Raw genomic sequence first — 11119 nt, forward strand, 5'->3', positions numbered from 1 at the left:
CTATTTCCATAAAAAAAAGTTGAGCCATCTTCCAGGAGTAGGATGTTATCTAGAGAAAGAATTCTGCTGCTAATGGGCACACAAACAGGGCTAAACTAGTCTAAGCCAAGATAGACTCCAGTGCTGACCTTTCACTGAGTTTTTCCTCCATTACAATACTAAGTAAAAATCAAGCCCAGGGGTGGAGATTTAACATGCTACTGAGACATGATGTATGAGGAAGCATGTTCTGCCAACTGTGCCTCTGTGTCCAAATTCCTTAATTTCTCCACCACTACATGTTTAGATGTCATCCTTTTCCCTCCAGAAATTCATTAAAACTCTTCTCCAACCTCTCCTGGGAGAACCAGTCAAAAGATTCCCCCTTTGTGCTGTCTCCCTTGTGTTCAAGCCTATGCCCCAATAAAGCCTTGTCCAAGTTAAACTTGGGAGACTGCTGCTAACTCATCTAGCCTGCTGAACTCAAGAACCTAGGTCACTAAGAGTAACATTTCTGAGATGCTTTTGCCACAAGATCTCTTTTTCATTGGCAAATCTCATACATAACTTTTCTCTGTAGTGTGGTATGAAAATGTTCACCTCTGTTACTTTTGAAATATTGAACAGCATGTAAAAATGGATCATACCATTGATTATGTATGAAATGTAGCTTCAAATTTGTAAAGACCTTTGTAATGCACTTGGGAAATTTATTGTTTTCAATGATATATTTCAAAAGTTTATTTTTAATCTTATTAGTTGAATAAGTCATAACAATTTTTCTAAATATTCAACAATTTAAAAAAAATATATATATATATATGATAATAAAATTGCAGGAGAAAGACCGAGAGATTTAGTATATCCCTAAGAATGTTGAGCAAAAAAGAAAACTGCACAACAGAAAAAAATGTTAAAAAATAGAGAACAAAGTTATAGTAACTCACATATAGTTAAAAGGAGCTTCAGAAAGAGATAAGAGATAAAGTGTAAGTTAGAAAATTCATCAAACAATAAAATATTTTCCAAATTACAGGAAAATTTGAGTCTTTAGAACAAGACAGCTGGTCTCAAGTGTGATGAGTTAAATGAGACATATATTTCTATATATTGCTGAATTTTCAGAAAATCCAAAAATAAGTAAATCTTCACATCTCTCAGAGTTAGGAAGATATATATATATATATATATATACAAAAGAAATGAACTGGAGTTGCATCAGACCTGTTATCACACAAACCAACCATTAGAAAAACAATAAACTAAAGAAAATTATTTTGAATTTAAAAGTCAATACCCAACCAAAATGCAATAAAATATGTGAGAACAAATTCAAGTATTTTTGGATGTGTAAGGCTCAAGTGATTAACTTCTGAAAGAAATTTTTTATAAACAGGAAACAGGAAAAAAATTACGTGGGTTACAAAAGATAGAGGACCTGAATAATACAATGAAAAGAAATCCCAGGGTGACATTTTAGAATAATCCTTAAAATAATCATTTGTAACTAGAAGATGAATATAATGGACAGAGAATTTTATTTTCAGGAAATGTACAGTAAAATCAACTTCACAGACTAGGTATGCTAAAATCATATTCTGGAAGATTTTCCTAATATGATAAAGAAAGCATGTTTCTTTCCTCAACAAGGAAAAAAAATTCAACTGGTACTCCACTAGAGGAAAAAAGTCATACTACCAAGTTAGAGTCCAAATATAAAATAAGTAATATATGGTATGGTTTTTGATACATTTAAATATAAAATATGGATACATCTTTTATATTTAAAACAAATAATTTTGAAATTTTAAAATTGATATCTACAAAAGGAAACTATGGTAACTGAAACAATTCATAAACATTTTAATCATAGACAATATAAAAAATACAGTGCATTACTATACTTTTATCTTTGTCATTATTCCAAATTGACATGACCACTGAGGGCTATTGCTTGATATAATTTAAATAACATTTTATATTTGGGGTGACTCCTCTAACCAACCACCAACCTGATGAACTTAAGACCTCCTCCAAGCTACCCCTTTATCACCCTTCCACAACCTCTCTGTGAACTCTCTGGGCTTCTGTGATCTATTGCAATGTTCTTCCTTTGTTTCTATAATAATGTTACTATATACCAAACAATTATGATATGTCAGGCAATAAAGATTTTCATAACACTTATAAAATACAGAAAGATAAATAACAGATTATTCTATGCAGTGTTCTGGAAATCCTATGACAGGTACAAGCACATTTGATAGGAAGTTTATAAAAGTTGTCCATACCTCTAGGCACTTCTATAGAAGTGATCATAACTTTGATTTAAAGAAGTATTCATAATCTCCATTAAATATCAATGGAGATTTTAAATATCAACCTAGTCATCCTTGTCAGCTTGCATATTCTCTGTGGGTCTCATTTCCTCCTTCGGAAAACAGACTAAGATCATCCATGAAAGAGTTAAAATATCAGAGAATGGCACCTGCCCTAGTGTCTGGCACAGAGTGAACAATTCACCATCTTTCCTTTTTCCTCCACTACAATCATTAAGCAATTATAAATTATAGGCATAAACTGAAGAAAATATTGCCACATAATACCATTAAAAATATATCGCTTCTCAGCCTTTTGGCTAAGATCAAGTGTAGTACATGTTCTTATCAGTTTAATACTATTAAAAGTAAGTTTGAGTGTGCTACACTTTGCCATAAACATTTTAATATACTTTTCTATTAATTTGCCAAAATAAAATTCTGAGGAAAATATTTTTTTTATCCACAGATCTAAGTAAAATATTTGGAGTGACATAAAATACTGTGACATGGTTGGTTAGGTTTTGTAAGCTACCTACATATTTCTAGTTATTTAAAAAAAGACAAATGTGGCTTGTTTCATAATTTTTTGCTGATACATAGCTTCTTCTTGGCAATTCTGTAACTTTTTCAGTTAGGTTTATTTCCCCTCTGGGAGGTTAATGTGAGCATGTGTGCATCCCAGTGGTTCCCTTACTTCAGCTGTTTTACCTGACAATATACTATGTATGGTGCTGCTTTGGTCAGGTAACAAGCCAGAATGCCACTGAGTCTCTCTTTAAAATTTTAAAATAAAATAGCACTCTGAAATCTTATTTTTAACATATTTCAATAGTAAGTTTAATGAAACAAAATAAACATAATGAGAATGCATAAAATTCAAATCATGTTAAGATGCATACATTTGCCCACATTTAAAAAAAATCATCCCTAAGTACCAAAAATAAATTTTGTTTTCCTTAAATATGTATCTTAAACCCTTTATGCTTTGACATCTCCTGTGCCAGATATGAGATCAGCCACTTGCCCAGTTAACCTCAGGGGGCAATGGATATCTCAGGGATGCCACTATAATGTTTTGACACTAGTGGTGAACAGAGAAACAACAGAGTGAATTAAAATGAGAATGTAGATGAATACACAGCTTTTTCAATAATATCCTTTTGTTTTATTTCAGGAGAAAATGAGTGTTTTTATGCACAATGAAGTAGTTTTTATGTACTTATTAATGCAGAGCTGATGTTATTACTAATTAAAATAGTAAGAGGCTAATAACTTATTAGAGGTCAAATATGTAATATTGACACTAACAAATTAAATGTAGTAGTTAAATCACATTAATAGATTTAGGGGGTGAGAATGAATGGATTCAGAATTTCCAGATTTTTGTAGCACACAAGCATGAATTCACACACAACACTGACTTTCCTTTCCTTTTTTGGTAGGGGAAAAATTGTTTCCAAGAATAAATAGTTATTGTTAAAAATACTGTCTGAAGTAGTGCTCCAAAGTACTTACTAATTACCTATAAACAACAGGAAAAAATTGTCAATATACATCAGTACTAACTATCCTGACAATGAACCTAATGTCAGAATCTGGAAAGTATTTTCACTAAATAAAAGACTGGCATGACAAAAATGACTGTTAAATTAAAGGATTTATACATACTTCTGTCTGTAAAACAGAATATGGTTTTTCATAGAGTGAATAACTCTAGAAAAAGATAAGAGGTTTTTGTCACTTCAAATGGTAAGATGTAGTGAAAGTAGGACAAAAGACCATAAGGATTATAGGAAAATGGTGGGCTGGCAAAAATCAAAACTGTAAGGAGAAAATAATAACTAGAAGTGGCACAGTGCTGAAAAGTATAAATTTTAAAATCTCTCCCAAAGTGCAGAGAAATATTACAGGGACTACTCTTACGGTTTTTCATGGGAAATTGATGTCACCCAAAATTTTATACCTAAATTTCTCTTATTGCTTGAAGGCCACTAAACTACACATTCAGAGATTTAAGGCCAAGAGAAATATCAAAAATGATAACCTTCAAAAATGATAAAATTCTAGAGATTGAGAATCCATTAGAGACAATGAGAGTCTGTAGTAAGTAGGTTCTAAGAAAGTCCCCAGATATCTTTGCCTCCTGGTATTCATGCCCTTGAAGAACCTCCTCCAATTCTGTGTACACAGGACTTACCAACACATTTCTAATGAAAAGAGTATAGCACATATAACATTGTATCATTAACCAAGATTAAGTTAAGAAAGACTGTGGCTTTCACGCTGGGAGTTTTCTACATCTCTCTTGGATCGCTCACAGTAGCCCCAGCCAACAGTTTGACTGCAACATCACAAGATCTCAAGCTCGATGTACCCAGCTGTGTTGCACCCAGATTCCTTCTCCGCACACAGTGCAAGATAGTAAATGTCTTAATATGTTATATTTTGGAATAATTTGTTACTCAGTAATAGATAACTAATAAAGGGTCCAATAAGTGACCCAAAATCGTCATTGGTTTTGAATAAAACATTTGATAATAAACATTAAAATCAGTTAAATAGTACTAATTTGTAGTTACAATTATCATGAAAGAATTAAACAAATATTTCTCTTAATATACATACTCTAATCTTGTCCTATACCATATTCTTATAGACTGTATAGAGATACAAGTTTTAATCACTTAAGTAGTTCTCTTTAAAATTCTGTTTTTGTTTTTTTTTGAGGGCATCTCTCATATTTATTGATCAAATGCTTGTTAACAACAATAAAATTCTGTATAGGGGAGTCAATGCTCAAGGCACAATCATTAATCCACCCCAAGCCTAATTTTCGTCAGTCTCCAATCTTCTGAGGCATAACAAACAAGTTCTTACATGGAGAACAAATTCTTACATAGAGAATAAGTTACATAGTGAACAGTACAAGGGCAGTCATCACAGAAACTTTCGGTTTTGCTCATGCATTATGAACTATAAACAGTCAGTTCAAATATGAATACTCATTTGATTTTTATACTTGATTTATATGTGGATACCACATTTCTCTCTTTATTATTATTATTTTAATAAAATGCTGAAGTGGTAGGTAGATACAAGATAAAGGTAGAAAACATAGTTTAGTGTTGTAAGGGTGCAAATGTAGATGATCAGGTGTGTGCCTGTAGACTATGTGTTAATCCAAGCTAGACAAAGGCAATAAAACACCCACGTATGCAGAAGATTTCTCTCAGAACAGGGGGGGTGAGGTTCTAAGCCTCACCTCTGTTGATCCCCAATTTCTCACCTGATGACCCCCTGCGACTGTGCCTGTCTTAGGTTGTTCCTCCCTTGAGGAATCTCACCATCTCTGGCTAACCAGTCATCTTCCGGGGCCATACAGGGAAATGTAAAGTAGGTAAGTGAGAGAGAAGCCTTACTGTTTAAAATGGTTGGCTTTACATTTCTTTGCATATTTATGCCCTGTAGCTTCTAAGCTCAGCATTTGTCTTGAGGTATCTTTACCACTTGGAAGAATTATGATACTCGGTAAATATGATATGAGGCACGAATTTTATTTAAGGGTTGTAATTAGGAAGGAAGAAGAAGAGCTATAGAAGTAGCAGGCAGAAGGAAATATGGGAAGATTGATTATTTCTTTGACATATCTTCTTCTAGAGTAACTTCAGCATGTATAGGTTTTAAGCTACTACTTAAATTGTGCACACACATTAACATAATAGGAGTATAATTACATAACCAAAGCATATCTGTAATTACCAGCCATCTGCAGTGAAACCAAGAAAACCAGTTAGGCACCTTAGGCATTTGTGAAAACTTATCTATGATATGGTGGATATTGTCCAACTGAACTTGAACAGTCTGAGAGAAATCAGACAAATTAAAACAACCCATTCCTGGGGAACGTTCACATCCCTTATGTTCTTTTAACAGTAAATAGTCTGTAGTGTAAGATTTTGGAGCGCTACAATTTGCACTTCTAATTCTTGGTTGAGTTCCAACAGTATAGATCCAGTCAAATTTGTTGTTTTACTGTATGCACAGGCCAGCTTAGATATCTCCTTCTTCATTCCCATGGCAAGTCCAGGAGCTGGTGGGATGAGTGCATCTTCAGCTGTAGCAGTGCGTGGATCATTGTTGGGGTTTTTGATGATCATCTTCTGGCATGAGTCTTCCAGAGAGTGCTCATGTTGGAAGTTCTTTTTCATATCGTATCTTAGTTCATTTTCAGGGTAGCCCAATTAGGCTTTTATCCTCTGTATAAACACAAACAGACCCTATGCCTACACTTTTATATGCCCTTTATACCCTTGTGTAGAACTTATTGGAGGATACCACACAGAAACTGCCCTTTTTTTTTTTTCTTTTTTTTTTTTTTGGTATCACTAATCTACACTTACATGACGAATATTATGTTTATTAGGCTCTCCTCTATACCAGGTCTCCCCTATAAACCCCTTTACAGACACTGTGCATCAGCATAGCAAAATGTTGTAGAATCATTACTTGCCTTCTCTGTGTTGTAAAGACCTCCCTTTTCTCCTACCACCCCATGCATGCTAATCTTAATATCCCCTTATTTCTCCCCCGCTTTATCCCTCCCTACCCACCCATCCTCCCCAGTCCCTTTCCCTTTGGTACCTGTTAGTCCATTCTTGAGTTCCGTGATTCTCCTGCTGGTTTGTTCCTTCAGTTTTTCGTTTGTTTTTATATTCCACAGATAAGTGAAATCATTTGGTATTTCTCTTTCTCCGCTTGGCTTGTTTCACTGAGCATAATGCCCTCCAGCTCCATCCATGTTGTTGCAAATGGTAGGATTTGCCCTTTTCTTAAGGCTGAGTAGTATTCCATTGTGTATGTGTACCACATCTTCTTTATCCATTCAACTATCGATGGACATTTAGGTTGCTTCCAATTCTTGGCTATTGTAAATAGTGCTGCAATAAACATAGGGGTGCACTGATCTTTCTCATACTTGATTGCTGCATTTTTAGGGTAAATTCCTAGGAGTGCAATTCCTGGGTCAAATGGTAAGTCTGTTTTGAGCATTTTGATGTACCTCCATACTGCTTTCCGCAATGGTTGAACTAATTTACATTCCCTCCAGCAGTGTAGGAGGGTTCCCCTTTCTCCACAGCCTCGCCAACATTTGTTGTTGTTTGTCTTTTGGATGGCAGCCATCCTTACTGGTGTGAGGTGATACCTCATTGTAGTTTTAATTTGCATTTCTCTGATAATTAGCGATGTGGAGCATCTTTTAATGTGTCTGTTGGCCATCTGTATTTCTTTTTTGGAGGACTATCTGTTCAGTTCCTCTGCCCATTTTTTAATTGGGTTACTTGTTTTTTGTTTGTTGAGGCATGTGAGCTCTTTATATATTCTGGACATCAAGCCTTTATCGGATGTGTCATTTTCAAATATATTCTCCCATACTGTAGGGTTCCTTTTTGTTCTATTGATGGTTTCTTTTGCTGTACAGAAGCTTTTCAGCTTAATATAGTCCCACTTACTCATTTTTGCTGTTGTTTTCCTTGCCCGGGGAGATATGTTCAAGAAGAGGTCACTCATGTTTATGTCTAAGAGGTTTTTGCCTAAGTTTTCTTCCAAGAGTTTAATGGTTTCATGACTTACATTCAGGTCTTTGATCCATTTGGAGTTTACTTTTGTATATGGGCTTAGACAATGGTCCAGTTTCATTCTCCTACATGTAGCTGTCCAGTTTTGCCAGCACCATCTGTTGAAGAGACTGTCATTTCGCCATTGAATGTCCATGGCTCCTTTATCAAATATTAATTGACCATATATGTCTGGGTTAATGTTTGGATTGTCTAGTCTGTTCCATTGGTCTGTGGCTCTGCTCTTGTGCCAGTACCAAATTGTCTTGATTACTATTGCTTTATAGTAGAGCTTGAAGTTGGAGAGTGAGATCCCCCCTACTTTATTCTTCTTTCTCAGGATTCCTTTGGCTATTCGGGGTCTATGGTGTTTCCATATGAATTTTTGAATTATTTATTCCAGTTCATTGAAGAATATTGCTGGTAGTATCATAGGGATTGCATCAAATCTGTATATTGTTTTGGGCAGGATGGTCATTTTGATGATATTAATTCTTCCTAGCCACGAGCATGGGATGAGTTTCCATCTGTTAGTGTCCCCTTTAATTTTTCTTAAGAGTGACTTGTAGTTTTCAGAGTATAAGTCTTTCACTTCTTTGGTTAGGTTTGTTCCTACGTATTTTATTTTTTTTGATGCAATTGTGAATGGAGTTGTTTTCTGATTTCTCTGTTGGTTCATTGTTAGTATACAGGAAAGCCACAGATTTCTGTGTGTTGATTTTGTATCCTGCATCTTTGCTGTATTCCGATATCAGTTCTAATAGTTTTGGGGTGGAGTCTTTAGGGTTTTTTATGTACAGTATCATGTCATCTGCAAATAGTGACAGTTTAACTTCTTCTTTCCCAATCTGGATTACTTGTATTTCTTTGTTTTGTCTGATTGCCGTGGCTAGGACCTCCACTACTATGTTAAATAACAGTGGGGAGAGTGGGCATCCCTGTCTAGTTCCCGATCTCAGAGGAAATGCTTTCAGCTTCTCACTGTTCAATAAAATGTTGGCTGTGGGTTTATCATACATGGCCTTTATTATGTTGAGGCACTTGTCCTCTATTCCCATTTTGCTGAGAGTTTTTATCACGAATGGATTTTGAACTTTGTCAAATGCATTTTCAGCATCTATGGAGATGATCATGTGGTTTCTGTCTTTCTTTTTGTTGATGTGGTGAATGATGTTGATGGACTTTCGAATGCTGTACCATCCTTGCATCCCTGGGATGAATCCCACTTGGTCATGTTGTATGATCCTATTGATGTATTTTTGAATTCGGTTTGCTAATATTTTGTTGAGTATTTTTGCATCTACATTCATCAGGGATATTGGTTTGTAGTTTTCTTTTTTGGTGGTGTCTTTGCCTGGTTTTGGTATTAGGGTGATGTTAGCTTCATAGAATGAGTTTGGGAGTATCCCCTTCTCCTCTATTTTTTGGAAAACTATAAGGAGAATGGGTATTATGTCTTCCCTGTATGTCTGATAAAATTCCGAGGTAAATCCATCTGGCCCGGGGGTTTTGTTCTTTGGTAGTTTTTTGATTAGTGCTTCAATTTCGTTGCTGGTAATTGGTCTGCTTAGATTTTCTGTTTCTTTTTGAGTCAATCTTGGAAGGTTGTATTTTTCTAGAAACTTGTCCATTTCTCCTAGGTTTCCCAGCTTGTTAGCATATAGGTTTTCATGGTATTCTCTAATAATTCTTTGTATTTTTGTTGGGTCCGTCGTGAATTTTCCTTTCTCGTTTCTGATACTGCTGATTTGTGTTGACTCTCTTTTCCTCTTAATAAGTCTGGCTAGAGGCTTATCTATTTTGTTTATTTTCTCAAAGAACCAGCTCTTGGTTTCATTGATTTTTGCTATTGTTTTATTCTTCTCAATTTTATTTATTGCTTCTCTGATCTTTATTATGTTCCTCCTTCTGTTGACCTTAGGCCTCATCTGTTCTTCTTTTTCCAAGTTCAATAATAGTGACATTAGACAATTCATTTGGGATTGCTCTTCCTTTTTTAAATATGCTTGGATTGCTATATACTTTCCTCTTAAGACTGCTTTTGCTGTGTCCTACAGAAGTTGGGGCTTACTCTTGTTGTCGTCATTTTTTTCCATATATTGCTGGATCTCCATTTTGATTTGGTCATTGATCCATTGATTATTTAGGAGCGTGTTGTTAAGCCTCCATGTGTTTGTGAGCCTCTTCGCTTTCTTTGTTCAGTTTATTTCTAGTTTTATGCCTTTGTGGTCTGAAAAGTTGGTTGGTAGGATTTCAATCTTTTGGAATTTTCTGAGGCTCTTTTTGTGGCCTAGTATGTGGTCTATTCTGGAGAATGTTCCATGTGCACTTGAGAAGAATGTATATCCTGTTGCTTTTGGATGTAGAGTTCTATAGATGTCTATTTGGTCCATCTGCTCTACTGTGTTGTTCAGTGCTTCCATGTCCTTACTTATTTTCTGCCCAGTGGATCTATCCTTTGGGTTGAGTGGTGTGTTGAAGTCTCCTAGAATGAATGCATTGCAGTCTATTTCCCCCTTTAGTTCTGTTAGTATTTGTTTCACATATGCTGGTTCTCCTCTGTTGGGTTCACATATATTTAGAATGGTTATATCCTCTTGTTTGACTGAGCCCTTTATCATTATGTAGTGTCCTTCTTTATCTCTTGTTACTTTCTTTGTTTTGAAGTCTATTTTGTCTGATATTAGTACTGAAACACCTGCCTTCTTCTCGCTGTTGTTTGCTTGAAATATGTTTTTCCATCCGTTGACTTTTAGTCTGTACATGTCTTTGGGTTTGAGGTTAGTTTCTTGTAAGCAGCATATAGATGGGTGTTTCTTTTTTATCCATTCTATTACTCTGTGTCTTTTGATTGGTTCATTCAGCCCATTAACATTTAGGGTGACTATTGAAAGATATGTACTTATTGCCATTGCAGGCTTTAAATTCATGGTTACCAAAGGTTCAAGGTTAGCCTCTTTAGTATCTTACTGCCTAACTTAGCTCGCTTATTGAGCTGTTATATACACTGTCTGGAGATTCTTTTCTTCTCTCCCTTCTTATTCCTCCTCCTCAATTCTTCATATGTTGGGGGTTTTGTGCTGTGCTCTTTCTAGGAGTGCTCCCATCTAGAGCAGTCCCTGTAAGATGTTCTGTAGAGGTGGTTTGTGGAAAGCAAATTCCCTCAGCTTTTGTTTGTCTGGGAATTGTTTAATTCCACCATCA

The 11119-nt window shown here is 35.3% G+C and overlaps 1 pseudogene; it reads left to right on the forward strand.

Annotated features, from left to right (window-relative positions):
- The first annotated feature begins 2597 nt into the window (after positions 1-2597).
- LOC118921556 (U2 spliceosomal RNA) lies at positions 2598-2715 on the forward strand (annotated as a pseudogene).
- Positions 2716-11119: the final 8404 nt, after the last annotated feature.

Source organism: Manis pentadactyla, chromosome 5 (genome assembly GCF_030020395.1).
Source record: "Manis pentadactyla isolate mManPen7 chromosome 5, mManPen7.hap1, whole genome shotgun sequence".
Classification (NCBI taxonomy): domain Eukaryota; kingdom Metazoa; phylum Chordata; class Mammalia; order Pholidota; family Manidae; genus Manis; species Manis pentadactyla.